This window comes from Tupaia chinensis, unplaced genomic scaffold (assembly GCF_000334495.1).
Source record: "Tupaia chinensis unplaced genomic scaffold, TupChi_1.0 Scaffold000192_1, whole genome shotgun sequence".
NCBI classification, from domain to species: Eukaryota; Metazoa; Chordata; class Mammalia; order Scandentia; family Tupaiidae; genus Tupaia; species Tupaia belangeri.
Window position 1 is genome coordinate 1815598 of NW_006159667.1, and position 24433 is coordinate 1840030.

At 37.3% G+C, this 24433-nt stretch overlaps 1 protein-coding gene and 1 non-coding gene across 2 annotated transcripts in view; both read left to right on the forward strand.

The window, feature by feature from the left end:
* GRM8 (glutamate metabotropic receptor 8) overlaps positions 1–24433 on the forward strand; it is a 398612-nt gene that overhangs the window by 216703 nt on the left and 157476 nt on the right. The gene's annotated exons all lie outside the window — the stretch shown is intronic.
* MIR592 (microRNA mir-592) lies at positions 10491–10550 on the forward strand. Its single transcript, NR_129370.1, has one exon. It is a non-coding gene; the product is annotated as a microRNA mir-592 (primary transcript).

The window sequence follows — 24433 nt, forward strand, 5'->3', positions numbered from 1 at the left end:
GAACTTATTTTCATCATTTTTATTATTGTTTAAAAATGTGGTGAACTTTATATCATTTTCCATTTGAAATTTGTATTTGTTAAGTAAAAATCAGCTGCAGAACTGCAAAGGTTTTGTTGGTGTTATTGTTTTTTCTTGTTTTATTATCTTCCTACCTGGAAATCATGATTTTACTTGGAGGAGAATCAAATATTGTGTTGTCAGAAAAGTCATGATGTATTTTTCTATGTTTCTGTATGCAAAACTGCATCATGAATTTTCTGATAACCCAATACAATGAAATGCTTAGAATGGGGCTTATTGAAGATAGTGATTCTTGTGGAAACAAACTTGCTGGTGGATAGATACACATATAAGTAAATAGGTGATCGACTGTCAATGACATTTTTGAACTTTTCAAGTATAAATATCAAGGTGTCTCTAGCAGAGATCCATGTATTCTGATGAATGATATTTTAAAAAGTGATCTAGATTTGGAAGGATAAGATAAATGTAAAGATAAAGAAAATGAACTGAATTAGTTCCCACTCCATGCTGTTACTGAGATTGGTAATAAATGATGATAATGAACAATTTTCCAAATTTGACAGTGATTTATTTGTTCATCTGCAGAGAAGATACTGACAGAGAAAAAGGGAAGTTTTCCTTTTTTCCTAACATTTATTGAACATCTACTAGTGTCAGACATGGCTTTCTATATTTGCTTTAGGTAATTCTTGCAAAATCCCTGCAAATTATGTTATACTGCCTATTTTTCAGAATACGACAGTTTGTCTCAGAGAGATTACAAAATTAGTTAATATCATATATTTAACAAATGGAATAAATGGATGATCTTAATTATAGCACCACGTTGCTGCTCCATTTGTAGAGGAATGTCATCTTCTTTAGTAAAATTCATCAATATATCAAGTATCAGTGATCTCTAGTTCTGAGAGAGGAACCTTCCCATGGTAAGAGGTGAATATTGATAGTTCTACTTTCTTTTGAGGTTTTCTCCTCTGCTTACAATAACTACCCTGGCAGCAGGTCATGATCATGTGTCTCCCAAGCAGATCATATTCTTGTGTCCCCTATTTAAAAAAAAAAAACCAAAAACAAAAACCCCCCCAAGTACAGAGATGTATTTTATTTAAAAAAAATTAATTAAATTTAAAAACTTGCCAGAGGGCATGTGTGCTCACTAGAAACAGACAGAGAGGAAGCAGGAAAGGGAGATAGCACCCCTTAGTGGGGTGTGCCGCAATCCCTCTCCATGTCTCTCTCCTGTTGGGATTTGGGGCATTCATTGCACATGCCTGGGGTATGTCTCAAGCCACCATGTCTGGGTTTTGAACCATGCTGTTGGCCATGTAGGATCTGACTCCTTTAACAAGTAGGCCATGGGCAGGTCCTCTTTTTTATTTTTTGTTATTGGCTATAATAGATGCAGCAATGTCCTGTAATTCAGGTGAGATCTTTCCTTTTCATGCCAATGTGATAGTAGGAGCTCTATCCACATATGTTCAAGGATAAAGCGATGCATCTTGTTCATAATGAAAGCAAGAAAACAGCTGATTGATCAGGCTAACAAGAGAGTACAGAGAAGAAACAGGCCAAGGATATGTCTTCTGGATAGTTTATTTTTATTTATTTATTTATTTATTTATTATAATTATTTATTTTCTTTTTATTTATTAATCCATTTATTTTTTAATTTGATCAGAGAGAGACAGAGAGTGAGAGTGAGAGAGAGAGGGGAAGTGAGAAAGCAAGCCACCAGATTCAGGACTCGAACCCCAGTTGGCCACGTGGGAGTGTCCAGCACCTTAACTACCATGCCACCTGCTGGTCCCTGGATAGTTTATTTTTATATTGCCCATGCTCTGTTGTGTGGTCATCTATATCTCACTGCAGATTAAACTTGTTTCCTGCTCAGGGCCTGATCTTATCTGCAGTTGGGGTTAAGAAGAAGCTTTAATTGAATACTCTTATGATGTAGCACCAAGACCCTTACTGGTTCTGTCTCCAACCTTGCATTCTGGCTCCCTAACCTTGAGTTCTGGCTCTAGCCAGACAGCTTTTGCCCTGTTTCTATGAGCAAGTTCTCTTCCAAGTGTGTCCTTATTCCTTCATCCTGAATCTTGAGTGACCAGCTTGGTTTGTTTGTGACTGACCTTGTTTTAGCAGCAAAAGTTCCATGTTTCAGAAAAGCTTGCCATCCCAGACCCCCCAGAATGCTCAATCACCCTATAAACCCAACTGGATACTATGCCTGAAATCCCCTTAGCACTAGTCCTGGCACTCTTATTGCATCTTGCTAAGTTTGAGTCTTTAGACTAAATTGCTAAAATACCCAGCTTACTCTGAGTGTGTAAATTAATTGAATTTGGGATGCTGGCTACAAGTTCCCCTAAATAATGTGATGTTTGATTATTAAATCTCTACATTTTTTTTTGAACACAGATTTTTTTTAAAGAGGTGTTTGCCATAAGGCACGTGCACTTTCCAGAAACAGAGACATAGACAGTGAAAGGGAAAGTGAGAAATAACCGCTCAAAAGAGATGGCCACACTGCAATCTCTTCTCCATTTTCTTCCTGGGACCTTGGGCACACATGCTCCTGGCATGAGTTTCAAGCCACCAGGTCCAGGAATTGAAGCACTGTCAGCCATGTGGAAGTCCAGTGACATAACCATTATCACATCTGCTGGCTCTCTAAAAGGATATTTTACATGTTCCTTGGAGTGCTGTTATTTGTAAGTAGAAAATCCAAATAATAATACCAAATGAGATTAAAATAAAACTTACTGTAACAAAATGGTTTATATAACTCTAAAGATGAGCACTGACATATTATTATCAACTGGATTCAGTTTACTTTTATATAAAAGAAATGTCAGCTTTATCTAGTAACAGTTTTAATTACTTGAATCTAGTACAGGATACTACCCCTGAAAACAAATGGGGAGCATTTAAGTGTAATGAGAACTCTCAAAAGTAGATTGAGAACTAAAGCATTTCTTTTATCCATCACAGCCAGTCTAAATGAGAGAGAGACAGAGACAGAGACAGAGAGAGAAACCTAATAAAAATACTTCATATACTTTCTCAAATCAAGCTAAATATTGAATGGGCAAAACAAACTTTCACTAAATTAGCTTACAGAAAGGCAAGTATCCTTTAAGAATTTCAAATAAAGAGTAATTCTTGATTGGGTAGAATTCTGTGTGCTATTTACATGAACCGTCACATGGCAGGAATCAATTAAAAGAGGATACAGCACCTGTTACTACCAGATGTGTGGGTTCCTTTGCTGCTGGATGATGGGTCTCCAGAATTACAAAAATGCTCACATGTGATTTTGGTTCATGTGAGAATAACCATTTTTACTCTATAAATGAAGCTTATGATGCTCCTGGGGCAGGGGCTCACATGAGAACCCTCAGTCACTGCAGTGGGGTGGCCAACAAAGACAGAAGCAGGTCCATCACATGGATGGGCTGTCAGAACTGGGTATAAGGATAGAGCCTGCTTTGAAAAGTCTACTGACATTGGCATTACACACCACAAGAGAGGCATGGTGCAAGAGGCACAACAGACTTTTGGGGGAGAATCTCAGCTCTATCACTCGATAGCTAGGCATCTTTAGGTAAATCACTTAGCCTCTCTGAGCCTTGTCCTCACCTATAAAATAATACCTTTCTCACAGAGTTGATTTGAGCATCAGATAAGATCATGTCTGAGAAAGTACTTTGTAAACTCTTAAATGCTACACAAAGGTGAACTATTTTCCCATAATGTGGTTTATAATTACATGTGTTTAGGTATTCCATGAGTCACAATGTTACCTCCAAACCCCAAGGCCTGATATAAGTTATTCTGTGACACAGATATTAGTCCTCTCCCCAGGTACAAGCATTATAAAAGGTTAGCACTAAATTAAGTAATAGATCTATTGCTCTACTAAATTATTCATGTTTATGTGTTCAGTGAATGATCGGTTTGATAGAAATAATCATCAGGTGTTCTCAGGGCTCTGGAGAGGAAGCTGATAAATGACATAAGGTTTTTTAATGTTGATGACTTTGCTACCATTAAACATTAAGAGAAACCAATTAATAGAATCACTGTGAAAAAAAATGTCATTGAGTTCCAGTCTGGAATGTTAAAGGTATCATCCCTTTTTGGAAGTAATTGTTCTCTCAACAAATCAAAACAGATTTTTTTTTAAAGAGAGATTTTTTGCTATAGGGCACATGCACTCTTCGAGAGACACAGAGAGACAGAGAGATGGAAAGTAAGAAATCTCCCCCGAGAAGTGATGGCAATGCCGCAGTCCCTTCTCCCCATTCTCCTCTCAGGATCTTGGGAATGCAAGCACATGTGCCCTGCGTGAGTTTTAAGCCTCTAGGTCTGGGTCTTGAACTTGGTGGACTACATGGGAGTCCAGTGATGTAACATTATGCCATCTGCTGGTCCCTCAACAAATCAAAATTTTTCACTGAAAGTTTCAAAGTAGTGAGACTTCAATCATTTTTTTTTTTGAAGATCAGTTTTTTAATAAGAAAGAGAAGAATATTTTTTAACAAGGAAAGATGTTAATTTTTTGTTGTTGAATGCATGAATAAATTGGTTTTTCTTATTTGGCCCGTATTTTTAGTAGACATTGAAAGGCTTCTACTGAGTCCTTTCTTGGGAAATAGGTACCCATGTCTCTATCCCTACTTCTCCAGTGTGCTCTGGAACCAGGCAAGTCACAATTAATATGAGAATTCACTTGAGAATTCACTTATCATCTCAAATAGCTAACATCTAAAATTAAACCAATTTCTTCTGCCACCACCTCCACCACCATGATCATCTGACATCCCTATTTCTATTAGCAACTCAACATTCTTTTCATCTCTCATACTTAAAGTTTGTGCCATTGTAATTACCTTTTTCCCCCTCCATTATTTATTATGTACAATCTGTATACAAGTTCTGGCTTGTATTCTTCAGAAACTGTCTCTGATTGGATATTTTCACTCACTTGGTGTCCCCTGCCACCAATCTAACCTCAGCTTTTAGGCTGCAGTGTCATGGTGTACTTCTTGTAACCCTCTCTTTCCCCTGACCCCCAGTCTTTTCATCATACTGCCTTCATTGTACCATTCCTCCTTCAGTAAATAGCAGTGACTTTCTATCGCATACTACATCAAGGGCAGCTCCTCTTCTGGTGTCGTCTTATTCATCTGTGTCTCTTCAGATTTGCTGGGATTCTCTGATCCTGTACACACCAGTTTAGCTACCTACCTTCTTGCCCTTGCAGCTCTTATCGTCCAAACTCCCAAGGTACAGACTTTTTTTTTTCTCTGTGGGGAATTTAGGAAAATCCAAATGAAGGAGGGCAACAAACTGCTTTAAAAATTGAAATCCAGAGATCAACAGATGACATAATGGTTACATTGCTGGACTCCCATGTAGTCAACTGCAGTTCAAGTCCCTGACCCAGCGGCTTAAAATTCATGCTGGACATGTGTATGCACATACTCAAAATTAGGAGAATGGAGGATAAGGGATTGTGGTATGGCCATCCCCCCTGGAGGGTGATTTCTTGCTTTTTTGTCTCTCTCTGTCTCTCTGGCAAGTGCATATACCCTAAAGCAAAAATCTCTTTCTTAAAAAAAAAAAAAAAAGAAAAGAAAAGAAAGAATTGGAATCTGGGATTGATAGATGGCATGGTGGTTAAAACATTGGACTCTCACATGGCTCATTGAGGTTCAAGTCCTGGACTTGGTAGCTTGCTTTCTCACTTTCCCTTTCTCTCTCAGGTTAAATTAAAAATAATAATGATAAATAAAATTAAATAATAGCTTAAAAAATTGAAATATTGGGCCAGATGGTGGCACAGTGATAATACAACTGAACCCAAATGAGAAAGATCCTGAGTTCATGTCCTGGGGACCTCCTTGAGCACACTGAGCACACATGCGAGTGCCTGTGATCTAGGTTGGCTGAGACTTGGGGTGGATTGCAGGTCATAAAGACCTTGTTGAGTAGCTTTCTCTCTCTCAATAAATAAGTAAACTTTAAAAAAAATGAGATCTACTAATTTTACCTTTAATTTTTTTCTCTATTATGAAAAAGCGAGAACATCCTCTATGGAAGTGCAGTAGCTTATTTCCATTCTGTATAGGGAAAAACATCCTCCCCAACTTGAGCGTCTACAGCCCTGAATCTCTGCAGATAACCAAGTGGAATCTGGGATGGCACTAATAAAGCCTATGTCATCAGTAAGGACAGGAGAGAAAGGCAGTGAATATTCTAGATGGTAGAGCAGGGTCTGTGGAACACAGCACAACTATGGTAGAATGTCTGAGTTTTAGCAGGAGGAAGGATGTGGGGAGAGAAGGAAGGAGCTGGGGCTGAATATTCCACCAAACCGTTCCCAAAGTCAGAGATTATTAATTAAAATGGTAACTTATCTGTGCTCACTTGTCTAGAAACTTCTGGAAAATGATAAATTGTGTTCATTTAATTTTTAAATTTAGTATTTTTTTTTTCTGATTAAGTTTATTTCCTTCTTTCATGAGACAGAGATAGGGAAAAAACGAATGCCTTCAACGGGGTCTCACATTGTGATACCTGCTTCCTTCCCAGGCAGTCAGGATCATGGGTACGAGTGCCCTAACATGTACAGGTCATCTAGAGAACAGAACCTGTGATCAGCCATGTGGATTCAGTTTGAGCAGTGCATTATTGCTGTGTCATGTAGCCAGTTCAGTTGTGTTAATTTAAAAGTAATAGTGCTTGGATCATAGAAATACTTAAAAATGTTAATATATTTATTGTTTAAACTGATAAGCTATCAGGTAAATTCAGACTGCTAAGCTTTGTCATTTGTATTACTTAATAATCATTATCTTTTTTTCTTTTATGGAGTGTTTTTGCTATAGGGCGCATGCGCTCGCCAGACAGACAGAGAGAGACAGAGAGACAGAAAGCGAGAAATCACCCCCAGGGGGGATGGCCATGCCGCAATCCCTTCTCCTCCATTCTCCTCTCGAGATCTTGGGCACGCAAGCACATGTGCCCGGCTTGAGTTTTAAGCCACCAGGTCCGGGACGCGAACCGCGGTCGACTACGTGAGAGTCCAGCGCCATAGCCATTATGCCAACTGCTGTTCCCAATAATCATTATCTTCTTCAAGATCACAAATAATGTATGTGAATTACCTAGCACAATCTCTAGTAGCTTACGGGAAGCGCTTCTGTACTTCCCTTTTCCTAAATTTAGTAATTTAAGGAAAATCATTCTCATATGCAGATAAAATGTAAAGTCTCTCTGTGGACTATTAATTGGAAACTGTAAAGTCCTCAAGAAATAGAAGAGAGATGAGAATAGAAAGAATAAATGCAGACGTTTGCATACCTGTCTTAGGTTTCTAAGTTAGGTATAGCATATGGAGGCAGACAAGTTCTGTATATATACATCTAGCACCCACTCCCAGGCCCGCCCTATCACTATATACCTAGGTGTATTTGCACAGTGAGTCTTTATCTGAGAAAGCGAATTTGTGGAATACCAAATTATAAAACAGTCATCAGTAAGGACAGGAGGGAAACTGTAGTTATTCTGCTACGAAAGACTTCTCTGAAAGGTATACATTGAGTTAAAAAGTTTTTGCCACATGCATCAGTGGCAAAAAGATTGTCCCAGGATCTTGGGCACATGCAAACACACATGCGCACCTGGGATGATTCCCAAGTTACTGAGTCTGGAACTTGAACTGTATTTGGGAATGTGGGAGTCCAACAGTGTAACTGCTTTGCCATCTGCTGGCTCCAAGGATCTCATTTTAAGTTTGCTAATGCCATAGCCTACTGTTGTATAATATTGAGTTCCCATTTTCTGTAGATCTTTTCCCTTATATTCTCTGTATTCTTCTTTCTAAAATATATCGCTTACTGAAGCAAATTTCTCATTATATCTTGTTTTTCATTAGTCATGTTAAATTTTGCATATTGTGTATGTGGAAAAGAATTGATATTTGGAAATTCCTCCCCCCCCGCCCCCGGTCCTCCTTTTCCTTCTCTGTCTCTGGCTAATTATTACTTATTGCATGTTTTTGGGAGCCCAGGTGTTAATATTCTGCTTTTTTATTATTTTATAAAACATATATGTTAATAAATATATATGACTATATATGTATATATGTGTGTGTGTATGTACAAAATACACACACACATGTATATAGCCTAGTTTAAAAAAAACATACATTAAACATTTCATGAACTTTTATTTAAATACTGGTTCACTTGAATTCCAAAAGGATAGTTTGTATATCTGACTTAGAAATGACATTTTAGAAACTTGTTTGATAACCTGCCTCTGAACATCATGTTATTCTCAGAAAGATGAAGGGAAGTCTTTTGGAGCTAAAATCCCTCAGAGTTTTTATTCTCTTGTCACGTCTCATTTTTAAACACCTCTTGAGGATTATGGTAGCAGTAGAAGATATTTACCGGTGGCTTTCATATGGGGCAGAATGTCAGAATACATAACCACTTACCATTGATTGGGCTGAGGTGTTTCTATCATAGAATATGAAAAAACAAATATCCTTCAATGCCTATTTTAAAAAGGTGAATCATCAGCAAGGATTTTTCTGATCCATTTTTCTGTACATGCAATTCTGTTGTATTGATATGATGTGTCTAGGAGTCATCTAGAGGCTGTTTGTAATTATGATGAAGGATTATGGTAATATGAATGTGTGAGTCAGTACCCCCAAAATAGCATTTATACAAATAGATCATTTTGAGAAAACATCTACAAAAAGATGAATTTTGTCTAATATTTTGACTACCATATGTCCAGTTTTTTGCATTTAAATCTGGATTTTTTTTTTGTCCTTGGCTTATTCTTTTTTCAAAATGCAAAGAAAGTTATGTTTCGTGTAGGATCTTCTTGGCAAATTTAGATCATTCTGTTTTCCGAGGCCCCAGAACACTCTGTCTTATCATCATTAGTGCCTCTAGCAGATTGTTTTGAAATCTGTTGTTCACCTGTTTCCCTTGTTCTGAGAGCTCCTCAAGGTGACATTCTTTCTTCTGTTTGATATGAGTCCTCGTACAGTGCCTGGCACCTAACTACAGAATTAATGAAAAAGAGGTTACACACTGACAGTATCCACAAACCACCCATTATGGTTAATGAAGTAGTAACTACATCTTTTTGAAAGAGTTCAAAAATTAATTCCGATATTCTGATAAATATCTCATCTAAATGCCCAGGTGTATAATGCTTGCCAACACGGAGACTCTGCTTGTCACCAAGGCTATGATGGCAAAAGGCCCTCTTTCACAGCTTTTAGGACTCCTCCAGCCTGATACATTGTCTCTAGTCAAAACTACTGACTGTGTTTGCCTTCTCCCCTTAGGTACTTGCAGTTTCATAATATTGTAGAAAAGGGATGCCAGGGAGAAGGAAAAGAATTGAAAGAAGGTAGATGATGAGGGCAAGAAATGAGGTATAAAAGAACTAGTTTTCCCAGCCCCAAATCAGTGCAAAAGTATACTATATACTTACTATATATTTTAGGCCCTGAGGAAAAAAAAAAGAGTGAGCGAGAGAGAAACTAATATTTGTAAATATTTGTCTTTCATATGGAATTCAAGTGTTATTTAGTTAAAATAAGTAACAATCCATGAAAACGATCCTCATGTAAACCATCTCCTTGAAGTCTGTAATTTTAAATAGGTTACACACTGACAGTATCCACAAACCACCCATTATGGTTAATGAAGTAGTAACTACATCTTTTTGAAAGAGTTCAAAAATTAATTCCGATATTCTGATAAATATCTCATCTAAATGCCCAGGTGTATAATGCTTGCCAACACGGAGACTCTGCTTGTCACCAAGGCTATGATGGCAAAAGGCCCTCTTTCACAGCTTTTAGGACTCCTCCAGCCTGATACATTGTCTCTAGTCAAAACTACTGACTGTGTTTGCCTTCTCCCCTTAGGTACTTGCAGTTTCATAATATTGTAGAAAAGGGATGCCAGGGAGAAGGAAAAGAATTGAAAGAAGGTAGATGATGAGGGCAAGAAATGAGGTATAAAAGAACTAGTTTTCCCAGCCCCAAATCAGTGCAAAAGTATACTATATACTTACTATATATTTTAGGCCCTGAGGAAAAAAAAAGAGTGAGCGAGAGAGAAACTAATATTTGTAAATATTTGTCTTTCATATGGAATTCAAGTGTTATTTAGTTAAAATAAGTAACAATCCATGAAAACGATCCTCATGTAAACCATCTCCTTGAAGTCTGTAATTTTAAATATTCCTAATTGGAGATCTAGGGAATTTTAGGAGTCCCAGAAATTGTCCAGTTGCTGTTCTCTTCTACTGACCAGAGATGTTGACAAGATCAAAGAAAAGCTGTGAATCTCTCTTGCCCTTCCTGGAGCCAGGCTGAGGCAATGCTGATGACTTTAGTTTGATGATATTATGCCATGACATTGTGTCAATATGCGATGATGTGTTGTGATGGCACAGCGTCATCACGTGGTGACGCAACATCATGACGTAAGACGTCACAACTCCAGTTAAAGGCGGTTCCAGGAAGTATTAAATTGAGCAACACATTTGAAATTATTTAATTGAAATTTTCAGATTTAAGATAGGGAGGTAGTTGAATTGTAAATCATAGGTTAAAGAAATGTTTCTTTCTGTGAATGATGGATCTTATTTGTATGTGGTGCCTTCTAGATATTGTAACATTTGTTCTTGCAAGGCAGGTTTAGAAATACAAACATAACGTCATTTAATGGACTGCTCCTATCATAGGATGTCCCTATATTAGTTTTCATTTGTCTATGGAATATGAACTGGTGCTAAATTTAAAAGTAATTTCACAATGAGATTTAGAAAATATAATCTGCTCTTATTTGCATATTTGTTAAAAATTATTTAGTACCTCATAGAGCCCCAGGTAAAATGATTTATAATTGAAATTACATTGTAAGTAATATCTTTCACAGGCATACATTTCATAATTATAACCTTGCACTGAGATTCTAATAATACAAACATGTTAAGAAAGAGAAATGATTTGCAAATATGGTGTACGTGTGAGTGGGAGGGATATATCCTGGGAAAGCCTCCTATCCATTTTGTGCCTCAATTCTACCATCTTTAAAATGAGGATAATACATTTTTTACCTGATTTTTATAGTGATGTTGTATGTTGTATGTAAATGTCCTTTGTTCTCTTTGGAACAAGTATTAATTTAGGGTATTATTACCTTCTCTAGAGCTGCAGAGATTCTGCTTAAATTTGAGCTGAAATGACGAAAATTTTATTAAATTTAAACTACAGTAGTCTCATAGTTGATACTTCATCTCAGTTTTTTCTCTCAGCTTCATTTCTATATTTATGGGTTCAGAAATGAATTTGGGACCAACGTAGAGAAAAATAGTAATATATACTTGATTTTATTTGTGATAGAGTTTTGGGAACTCCTTTTGTCATGAAAATATAGATATAAAGATATATGTTTTTAACTGGTGAAAGGAACTGTACAGTTCACATCACGGAGAATATACTTTGAACAAAGGCTCAAAATTCCCTCATTCGCTTGTGGCTTTGGCAGTTCACAATCCAGACAACACTAAAACCTCAAGTGCTACACAGGTTCTTCATTACTTCTAATTTTCAATGGTGCAGTGAACAGATTGCTTTTTTGTCTTAAAATTCACATATGCTTTATCACTCTTCCTGTAAGTCTAGTAAAAATGTACCAAAAATTTGTGCCTTCTGAAAAGTGATACATGACTTTTTGATAGAGTTTTAAATGGTGGCTGATTACTTTTGAATACTCAAGCTCTACTGGTTGGCAGTTCACATCTGCAGTAGAGAAAAACAATGAACAAATTTGTGAAGTACTTTGGCTTATACATTAAAAAAGGCAAAGTAATTCTTTATAAGTTTAATCAACAGACTGTTCCTTGATTACAGGATATTGTTGCTTATTAATAAATGGAGCTATTTTTAGAGTTTGGCAGTGTTACACATTTCACTTGCTGGCCTTTTGTATCTCAGTCACTACTGTGTGCCAGTCTCTGGGGCACCCATGCTACCTATAGGGCTCAGTGTTCAAAATATAAGACTTTTAAGACATTAACAGTAGAATATTAAACTAAGTGTGCAGTCCTTCTGAGCAAGGATTCTGTGCAGCTACACATGTTGTATGCCCACATGGCTCTTCTAGTTATGCATTAGCAGGATCAGGTCCTCCTATGTGTTGACTCACAGTTCCTGTAATCTCTGACTTTTGTTGGATCCTTTCAGTTCAGTCTTGGAGTTCTTAATAAGTGTTCATTTTTATCCCTTTCTTGATGACAATTACTGTGTTTGGCTGTTGACAATCTATGGCAATTTCTTGCTTACCTGTACTCAAGAAGAATTCCAAAGAACATATCATTAGAAAAGTCCCTCAAATAACTTGAATTAATAGGACCTAATTTAAATTTGGGGAATTCCCAGTTCAAATGAAAGCTGACTTTTTTTTTTTTTTTTTGAGAGATTTTCACTGTAGGGTGCGTGCGCTCGCCAGACAGACAGAGAGAGACATAGAGACAGAAAGCGAGAAATCACCCCCCAGGGGGGATGGCCACGCCGCAATCCCTTCTCCTCCATTCTCCTCTCGGGATCTTGGGCACGCACGCACACGCGCCCGGCGTGAGTTTTAAGCCACTGGGTCCGGGACACGAACCGCGGTCGACTACGTGGGAGTCCAGCGACATATATCCCTTTCTTGATGACAATTACTGTGTTTGGCTGTTGACAATCTATGGCAATTTCTTGCTTACCTGTACTCAAGAAGAATTCCAAAGAACATATCATTAGAAAAGTCCCTCAAATAACTTGAATTAATAGGACCTAATTTAAATTTGGGGAATTCCCAGTTCAAAAAAAGCTGGGCTTTTTTTTTTTTTTTTTTGAGAGATTTTCACTGTAGGGTGCGTGCGCTCGCCAGACAGACAGAGAGAGACATAGAGACAGAAAGCGAGAAATCACCCCCCAGGGGGGATGGCCACGCCGCAATCCCTTCTCCTCCATTCTCCTCTCGGGATCTTGGGCACGCACGCACACGCGCCCGGCGTGAGTTTTAAGCCACTGGGTCCGGGACACGAACCGCGGTCGACTACGTGGGAGTCCAGCGACATAGCCATTACACTAACTGCTGGTTCCCGAAAGCTGACTTTTTATAAGTAGAAGGAACTTTATTATTTTCAAGATTGTACAATTTTCAGAGTAAGTGCAGCTAACAAGAACTTAGCACTGTTCAGTCCCATTCTGACCTATGGTAAAGAATGGAATATTAAGAAATAGGGAAGATTTATTTTTATAGAAATCATAAGCTAATTATTTTTAATGGTGTGTTTCTTGACTTAGATGTAAGGCCAGGCTTTCCTCCCATAATCTTGTTTACACTAACAATTTATTTTGCAAACATTTTTTTTTCCTTAGAGATAGCAAACTTTGATCTGATTCCCTTCTGAATTTATTACAGATTTCAAATGGTAGAATCTGAACTAATGAGGCTTTGGTGATTATTCTTACTAGATAAGAATCATGTGTGTGTTGTTTTTGTGTGTATGTATACATTTTTGAGGGTAGATAGGTAGCAGATGAAACTTCAGCTCATATTTTGCTAAAACAATTAGTGACATAAGTCTTTTTAGTTTTTGTTTAAATTTATTTATTCTTTTCTTTCATGGAGAAAGAGGACAAGAATCCTCAACAGACTACCATGCCATGATCCTCCTCCCAGGCTTTTTAGCTAACCAGGATTATGGGCACATATGTGCATGCCTGGCATGTACAAGTTGACCTGGGAAATGAATGCTGATTTTCTATATAGTTTCCAGCATTGCAAAGTATTGCACTCCCACTGTGTGACCCATTGTCTAGGTCAGCCTTTTGGGATCACTTTCTTTTTAGGCAAATGGTAGATTGTGAATTTCCCTCCAAGTTCTCAGGGGATTTCACAGGGCATTCAGACCAAACTCCCACTGACATCTTAATCCTCTGAACAATATTCCTCCAATCAGTTGTTCAGTGTATTGTCTCTCTGCCCAACAGAACTCAAAAATCTTATAAACCCATATCATAGATTATCATGCCAAGTCACAATCTGCTTTCCTTGAAACTATGAATACTCATTTGACTTTTGTGGGTCCTTCAGAGTAGGACTTTCATTCCATAGAATATTTTAAAAATACTTAACTATAGCTGCCACATCCTTCTTTATTTTTCTTCCCTCCACACTAAACAAATATATGTATAAAGGGGGAGACTGACTGACTCACTTATCTGAGATACTTTCCTTATTTATATTGTTGCAGAAATTCCTTATTTCTATTATTGCACCTAAAGGTGGCATCAGGTTTTGTGTAGCTATACTGTATTCTTGGTTCATACTGAATTTATTGTCAACCATAGAGCTCTTTTGTGGTAGCTGTTATACCATTAAAAAAAATTCTGTACTTAGGAAATTTATTTTTTGGATATTAAACTTATCTCTGTTAAATTTCAATTTGCTTGACTTGACCCATCTCTTCACCTTGTCAAATCTATTTTAGTTTATATAACCAATTTATTTTCTTGCTCAACTTTTTGTCATTTTCACATTTTAGGACCTTGCTGCCTATGTAAGCCATTGACAATATTTGGGAACAAGAAAAAGTCAAGGACAGAATTCTGTGGCACAATTCTTTCTCCAGGTTGATTCTTGTCTTAATCACTAGCTTTTTGGGTACAGCTTTTCAGCTAGAGAGAGAGACAGCATTGTAAACAGGGTTTTGATGGCATGATCCACCAGTTTCAGAGATCACAGGCACATGGGTGTACTAGGTGAGATCTCTAAACATGAACCTAGAAACCTCCATGTGGATCAGCCTCACAGAGCATCACATTTTACCACTGTACCACCATCCAGCCCCAGATTTTTTTTTTTTTTGACTCATGATTCTAATCAGTCAACATAAGATATAGTTCCTACCATATCACATTGAACATGTGCCTAAAACAGAGTCTGGACTCAAACCCGTATCATTCAGCCACTTAGGATATGATGTCACGAATCACAAGATGGAAAATGCCGTCCTAACCTAGCCTGCTGGTTTGAGTATGCAGATTAGTAAAACTTTAAAAAGAGATGATAAATTTTAGTGGTGGGTATACTTTCTTGTATATTTGAAGTATTTTGTAGTATAAATTATTAGTTAGTCAAAATAGATCACCCTTGGTAGACATAGTTCACCAATATTATGTTCATGATATCAGAATGACTGATCACATTCAAACAATCTCCAAGTCAAGTTGCTTGGAAAGGGAATTTCCTATGTAAGGTATAACTTCAGGAAAGATAAAAAGAATCTGATCTTGAAAATGAGAAGCTAAGCTAAGCTTCATGCAAAACATCAGCTAGTTAGTTGTGTTGAATTGTTATTTAATGTTGGAGTGGGGAATAAAGAAGTGGTGGTAACCCGAAGAAGAGGGATAAAATAGTGAACATTGCTGTAATGTTGATTAGAAATTCTCTTCAACTTGGTAATTCCTATTGTGAAAGGAAAAGATGCTCCTTTAAGAAAAGGTTGTTTACATACTCAAGGTCATTTTCAAAATTCTACACAGCTTGTCAGTGTGCCAAATTATTCTTATTTTTATTCTTTCACCCTTAAAATATACTTTAGAACACAGATTCAATGATTTCTGCTTTGTGATATATTATTATTCCCTGTTCAAGTTGCTAGGGTCATTGTAAAGAACAGAGCTATTTGGGCGGACAGCTGGACAAGGAACAACTACTGAGGAGGCTGCTGCCTGTGTACACAGAGAAAAAGGGATTCAAGTACCAGAATAGATCATAGAGGGTACGAGAAGAGAGGATTTTCAGAGGTCTCAGAATTAAACTTTTTTTCAATTTCCAAATGAGAAAATAGGCCCAGGGAGAAGATAATCTTCCCAGCATCAAAGAGCTAATGTAAGCTTGGACTTAAAACTTTGGTAATTTGATAGCATATTCCAACTGATTTTCCACCTCCCTCCTACATGGGAATGGTCACACTGTAAGCCCTTTGCCTCCATCCTTTCCCTCTTTTTGGGATTTTGGGCACACATTTTTCTCAATATTTAAAAAAGAAAATTGATGGGGCCAGCAATTGGCTTAGCAGTTGGGGTGCTGGATTTCTTATGGGCGACCGCAGTTCGAGTCCTGGACCTGGCGGCTTGCTTTCTCACCTTCCCTTTCTCTCTCTCTCTCTCTGTCTCTGTTTGGTGAGTGTCTGTGTCAAGGTAAAAATCATAATAATAAATTAAATAATTCTTTAAAAATACTGATGAATTTCCAGTAATACACATCTCTGGTCTCCCTTTCTCCCCTTCCCCAGAGCTAACTACTTGTGATAACTACCTTCCATCATTACACTTGTCTTCATGATTTACTATGTGTAGGCATGTCACAGACAAATATTGTCCAGTATGTAATAAACATTGTATAAACATGTCTTCTTCTACAGCATGATTTTTTAAAAATGAGTTTATTTCCTCTGAGACAGAGAGCAAGAGAGACAGACAGAGACAGAGAGAGAGAGAGACCTAATAAGATCCTCATGTAATGATTGACCCTTTGCCTCATCCAGCTTTGAATCATGAGCATGTGTGTGTTCAGTAAGGTCCCCAGATGGGAACCCGGACACTCTTTTGTGTTCTGCCTCCCAGAGCATTGCTTTATGCTACACTACTGCTCAGCCCCTCTACAATCTGCTTTCTTTGCTCAACATTGTGTTTTTGAGATTTCTCTATGTTGATACATGTGATTCCAGTTCATTCATTTTAACTGTTGGGGTATTTTAATGCAGAAATGTACCGCACATAATCTCTTTTGTTGGTAGCTATTCAGGTGACTTAGAAGCAATGCCACAGTGAACATTCATACTTGTTTCCCCTTGCACTGAGTTGTAGTGAGTTTCTTCAGATAAGGGTTTCTCTGCTTGTGGGCTGTGCAAGGCTGTAGTGAACTGTTGAGGACAGCGTTCCTGAACAGGGGCTGGGCCAGCTGGAGTGCTTGGCTTGTAACTTAAGGACTCTGACAGCCGCAGCCACTTAACGAGGTTTTGTACAGATACCATCATTTTTCTTGCTGCTAAGATGTGAAAAGATTGGGAAACACTGTCCTAAAGCAGAGGTGTTGAAACTTTTAGGATGTATTTAAATCACCTGAATAGCTTAAAAAGACTACCCCTAGACTACCCCTACCCCTAGAGTCTCTGATTCAGTGTGTCTAAAGTAGAGCCGTAACAAATTTTGCATTCTAACAAAATCCCAAGTGATGCTAATGCATGTGCATTATTGAAAAATATTTTTATTAAATTATATATCACATCATATAGACTACAATTTTAAAATAGGAATTACATGATTATCTAAAATTTTAGAATTTGCAAGCCTTTTTGTAAGAGACTGATGGAGAACATTTAATCATGCCTGGAAACGACTTTCCCATAATTGTAAATTCTGTGTTCTTTTTTGAGTGTGCAAACCAGGAAGAGGATGTTAAAAAGACAATTAAATGAGAAAAGCAGTCCTCCCTTCCTTCCCCCATTATCTTTATGGTGTAATCAATAGGTCCACCACTCATTCACCAAGGAAGGAAAAGTAAAAGGGAAATATTGCAATTAGAACATTGTCAGCCCTTAGGAAAATTGCAAAGGAATCAGGATGTGCCTTTGATGTATACTTCTTTCAGTCAGCACATCTTTATTGTGGTCCATTCCCATTCTTGTCCCTCCTGTTGCACCACATCAGTGCTCAACAGTGCTTTTCTAGACAGTTTTGCACTCAAAAATTTTCTCCCCTTTCTTCTGCCCTTCTCAAAGGGCATCTGTTTTCCTCCATTTGTAAGGACACTCCATTTATACCTTCAGTAAAAAGACTAAGGAAATATTTTACAATCAACAGTCCAGTTGGTAGGGAGAAGTGGTGCTGAAATGGACTGTTACTCCTGCCTCCATCTTTAAGACACACTTGAAATAGATTCATACCTGATATCAAGCAGCACCTCCTCCACATTTCCCCTCTGAGTGAATGGTCCTTACCCCCCTCGGTCACTAAATGAGGGCTCCTCATAGGCTTCTGCTTCTTAACCATACCACATATGGTCAGACTCTACTGACTTGAATCTATTCACCTTCACCATTTCCTGCCTCTACCTTTGTCTACATCACTGCTCTTCTCATCTGGATGATTACAATGACCTTCTTAATGTTTTCCCTCATTTCCTTTTAATTCATTCTTCACATGGCTGCCAGACTGACCTTAAAACATGAGAACTAGATATGTCTCTACACTGCTAAAAATCCCCCACTAAGTTTCATTTCCTTGTATTAGATGAAAATCAAACACTTTAGTCTGACCTGACTTGGTTCCTGCTTGTCTCCAGTAACACGTTACATGATATTCACCATGTCTATGACTGACTACAATATGAACCCTGGCCTCAGGAGACTGAAAAACACAAGAGGCATGTGCACTCCAGATCATAACAGGATGGAGAAATGGAGAAAAAGATACCGTGATGTGACCATGCACCATTGAAGGATGCTTTCTCTCTCTCTTTCTTTTCGGTGAGTGCAAGTCCCCTCTGGCAATAAAACAAAAATAAAACAAAACTTAACACCAATAGGTTAAAGATAAAATTTGCATGACCCATTTTTATGTTGTTTAACCTGGAGCCATCCAACTTATTACTGAAGATTAAGAAGAAGCATTTCATTAGCAAATTTCTTCTATGAATGTTCTTATCAGTAACATTCCTGCCGTGTGTGTGTGTGTGTGTGTGTGTGTGTGTGATAGAAAGTTTGTGTGTATGTTATGGTTTCTCTTGACCTAGCAAAATTTTGATAGAAGACAGCATTTTTAATGTGCAATATGGGATTTGAACTTGGGAAGTATACTTATCAGTCAGCAGATTTTAAAAAGACTCAATATTTAAATGGAAAGGTGACTTTAAAAACAGTCTAAGATTTTGAAGGAGGAAGGAATGTAATTGTAGCCTCTTCGTTTCTAGGTATAGAGTAAATCCCCAAGTTCATAGAAATATTTAAAGTAAACCTAAGATTTGAAAAACTACATTTAAAGAATTTGGCAGGTGGTGTGGTGGTTAAGCACAGTGGACTCCCACATGGCCAACCGTGATTTGAGTCACAGACCTGCTGCTTGCTTTCTCACTTTCTCTCTCTCTCTCTTGCTCTGTCCCTCTCTGGTCAAATTAAAAATAAATAAATAAATAAAATAATTCTTTAAAATATTAAAGTGATTCAAGTACAAAATTTAGGAATCTAGATCTATAGCACCAAGTAATTTTAATGAAAAATATTGTTTATCTGAAGATCTATAAAATATACACAATATAAATCATGGCACTCTTAAAATAGATATAATATCACACAGTAAAAACATGTATTTATATGAAGCATTTTCACAAGGTAAAATACAAATTAGTGTGAGTCTGTGGACTGTACTTTGACCTTGGACAGACTGGAGTTGAAACAATTTCTGCTTTATATTAACTTTGAGAATTGGGAAGTTATTTCACCTTTTTCAGTCTTAGTATCCTCATCCAGAAAAACTTTATAATAGAATACCTATCATCTGTTGATAGTGAGATGCTCAGTATTGCAATGGCCTTTATAGCTTCTTCAACCTGTCCTCACCACAATAGCAAGAGTGATCCTTTAAAAATATGTCAGACCACTTATTTCTCTGCTCAAAACCTTTGAGAGGCTTTTTATTCTGGCCCTACCAGGGCCTCCATGATCTGACCGCATAACCCCTCCAGTTTCATTTCCTAGTCTCTTTACTCCATCTGTCCCAGCCACACCGGCTTCCTGACCATTTCTGGATGCATCAGGAAAACTCCTGCTGGGAATCTTTGGGTTTATTCCTTCACCTCTTATTCAGATGACACCTGCTCAATGAAGCCTGCTGAATGCCCATTACAACACACTGCCTCTGCCCCTTCACCTCCTTCTTCACCCACTTCTATATATTTTTTCCACCTTTTACTATTTGCTCTCTTTCTTTAAATTTCCTCTTTTTATGATAGAGTGTAAGCACACCAACATGAGTGTGTGTGTGTGTGAGTAGCCATGGGGTAAGAGCCTTCTAGAGGGACCTGATCATGCTGCTATCCTTCTTTTCCAATTCTTCATCCTGCCAAAAACTCGCACATGCTCACACGTGGCCACTGGGCCAGTATTTGAACCTCAGTTGCCCTTGTTGGATCTGGTTTCCTCTGTATAATACTTAACTGCTGTGCTTCGAGGTTAGTCCTATTTGCTATATTTTTAATTGTTTATTCCCCATAACTAAAATTTAAGCTTCATAAGGGCAGGAATCTTCATTTTGTTCACTAATATGTTTCAGGGACCCAGAATAGTACCTGGCAAATAGTATTCATAGTGAATGCATTTTGAACAAAATAATGTAGTATAGCACCTGGCATATACTAGATATTGAAGAAAAAAAAAAAACATTGACCAGATTTATTTTCATTTAATCAGAGAGATTTTTCATTGCCGTTTAAAAGTGTACAATGAGGGACCAGCAGTTGGCATAATGGCTATGTTGCTGGACTCCCATGTAGTCGACTCTGGTTCTAGTCCCGGACTCAGTGACTTAAACTCACACGGGGCATGTGTGCGTGCATGCCTAAGATCCCGAGAAGAGAATGGAGGAGAAGGGATTTCAGCATGCTTCCCCTCCCCCGCTGGGGGTTGATTTCTCGCTTTCTGTCTCTCTCTATCTTTCTGGTGAGCGCACGCACCCTATAGCAAAAACCTTTCCATCCCCCCAAAAAAGTATACAATGGTAAGGAAAAAGATGAGAGATGAGAGAAAAGAAGAAAAGGAAAGGGGAGATGAGAGAAGAGGAAAGAGAAAATGAGAAACATGATAGAAATAGGGGCAGAGATGAGGGAAATTCAGAAAAGATGCATTAAAAACACACACACACATAAAACATCTTTAGCGTCCTTTCCTACTTATTCCTTGGTGCTGAGTAGAAACAAAGGATTTAATGTGATGTTTATCAGGGTGGGCAAACTTTATGTGAAGGACCAGATAGTAAATTTTAGACTATGGTCTCTGTGTCAACTTCTCAACTTTGCCATAGTATATCAATAGTTTGAAAGCAACCATGGATAATATTATGTTAGGTTGTTGGGAAAGACATGATGTATTTTTCTGTATTTTTCTATGCAAAATGTGTCATAACTTTGCCCACGACCTGAGAAAATGAGCGTGGCTGTGTTCCAATAAACCTTCTTGTCTTTTTGTTTGTTTTTTAAAGCCAAGGCAGGTTGTGAAGGCTAGGGTTTGCTGACCCCTGGGCCAGTGTAAATTATTGCTGAATGTCGTGCAGTATATTCTGCAATGTAAGGATTAATTAAGGGAAATCTGGTATCTTTGTCCAGATCATTCATGATAAAAACTGACAGCAAAGGAGGAATGCAGTGGGTCTTCCTTAACCTGATAAAAAATATCTAACAAAAAACTGTAGCAAACATAAATCTTAAAGGTGAAACTTTAGAATATATCTTCTAAGGACAGACAGCAAGATAGGAAAGTTGCTATTTCTTGCTCCATTTATCATGACACTGTTAGTCTTGGATAATATAGTAGGGCAAGAAAGAAGTATTTATAAGGAAGAAGAAGGAAGAAACTAAATTTGTTCTCACTTGTAGATTATAACATTATTAAAAAGAAAATCCAAGATAATCCATAAATTATTTGAACTAACAAGTGAATTTGCAAGGCTGTTAGATAGAAAATCAATTTACACAATTTAATAACATTCTTATAATAATAAAAGCTAACATTTATGTTTGATTACTATGTGCCCTGCATTTTGCTTATGTTAACTTATTATTTCTCACTCTTTAAGAGGTGGCACTATTATTATTCACATTTGAAATTTGAGAAAACTGAGGCACAGAGATATTAAAGAGTTTGCCCACAGTGACACAGCTAGTCAGTGATGAAATGAGGGTGAACTAAGTTTAGAATTGGTGAGATTGCTTTTCTTTCCCTTATATACCAGAAGTAGCTAATTAAAAACAATAGGGGCCCACTCTGTGGCCTATGGTTGAGAGAGTCAGATCCCACATGGCTGATTGCAATTAATTCTGGCCCCAGTATCTTGAAAAACATATCAGGCACATGTGTATGAGTGCTCAGAATCCGAAAAGGATATAGAAATGGAGGTGAAGGGATGGCATTGTGTTGATTTCTGCCTCTCTCTCTGTTTCTCCTTGGCAAGTACATGTGCTTGCTAGCAACGAAAAAGAATTAAAAAATATGTAAGAGAAAAATATTTTTCATAAGTGAGGACTGCCTGTTCCTTAGGGATAAATGTAGGAAAAAATCTGTAAGATGATTGTAGAGAACTGTAAATGTTATTGAACGATAGAGAAGTCTGAAATAATTATGAGATAACGCTAAGCTTATATTGAATGTTTCAGTATTACAAAGTTGTCTAGTGTTAATCAATTTATACATTTAGTGAATTAAATACCAACCAGTTGTGATGTATGTGTCTGAGAGAGACTCGATGGATTCTAAAACTCATACAGAAATGTGTAATGGTAAGAAAAATCAGACAATTCTGATATAAAGAAGAAAATATAAGCAAAAATCAATATTTAGGTTTGTCTATATATTGAGTTATTAACAAGCCTCAGTATATAACACAGTATGGAATTTGGAGTTTGATGTAGCACAGGGTAGAGTAGACAAATTGATCAAATAGATGAGGAGGGGTAACATGAGAGGTTATTCACACACACAGGGGTCCTCAGTATATCACGGAAGTGGGATTGCTAATTCATGCAGAAAGAATGAATTCTTAATTAATTTTTTGTTAAAAAATGTAATTAGGCACTACATTCTACTATTTACAAAAATTAAGATTAATTAGAGACCAGATATGGAAAAGAAAAGTTTATAATTTCATGTAGCACACATACGCTATGGAATACTACTCATCCATAAAAAAACAAGACCCTGGGATTTGATAGAAAATGGATGAACATAGATTTACTACTAAGTGAATCAAGGCAAGCTAAGAAAGAGAGACATGGTATACCCCCACTTAATATATACTGAATGTCTGCACTCTATGGCAGACACTGAAAGATTGGGAGATATAAAAGCATGGAGAACAACTGCAGATACTAGAGAAAGTGTTTGTGGAGAATGGGAAATGCAGGTGAGAAGAGGGAAATCAAGGGGAAAAATGAAGCAAAACATTTAAGGGACACAAAAATGGAAAATTATCTGTTGATGATAATGTGTATGATAATATCTTTAATTGGACTAAAATGCAATGTATTCAGGCTGGGAAAATTCATTTTATAAGCTGTAATGATAGACAGTGGTTGAATGCATAAAAATTTAAATGTAAAATATAGGACAGGTAGGTAGATAAGATAAACATAGAAAAGAATATTTATATGACATCAGGGCAAAGAAAAAACAATAGATTGGACTGTATGAAATTAAAACTCTCCCGAATGATTAAGAACAAAGATAAAGTTAGACCATATGGTGACACAGGGACACGGAAATACAGGGGTGCACATTGGCTCTTTTCTTGGGGGACCCCCTGCCCTATTTACCTGTAAATGGAGTCTAACTCTTGTCTCAGTGGTAGAAGATACTGACATATATGACAGACCAAAGACTCTTATAAGTTATTAAGAAAAACACAAAAAATCTATTAGAAAACAAGGGCAAATAATATGGATAGGGTACACATAGAAGTAGGCAAAGAATATGAATAGAATATGAATATTTATCATTGAATAAAACAAAAATATTCCTCCCTTACATTCTAATTGGGAAAAGGCAGTCTATCACAAAATGAATAAATACTGTACTCAAAGTTGATAAGTACAATAGAACAACTTGAAGTCTTACATTTGAGTTGATCAAAAAAAAAGATTTCAGGAGGCCAGCCAGATGGCATGGTAGTTAAGGCAGCTGGATTCCACATTACCAACATTGTAGTTTGAGTCCCAGAACTGGTGGCTTGACAAACATGAGCGCATGCACGTCGGTGCCCAAAATCCCAAGATGAGAAAGGAAGAAAAGGTATTGCAGTGTGGCCATACCCCCAGGGATACTTCCTCTTTCTCTGCCTCTCTGGTGAGCACACATGCCCTATAGGAAAAAAAAAGCAAAAAAACAAAACAACCCCCCTCCCTCCATAACAGAAAGACAAACAAATCTGAAATATTACTCTGATATTTAAAGGTACATATAAATGTAATAAAAGAAAATATAACTGAATATGTACCACATTCATGACATAGTGACTGCGTTGATGAGAGAGTGA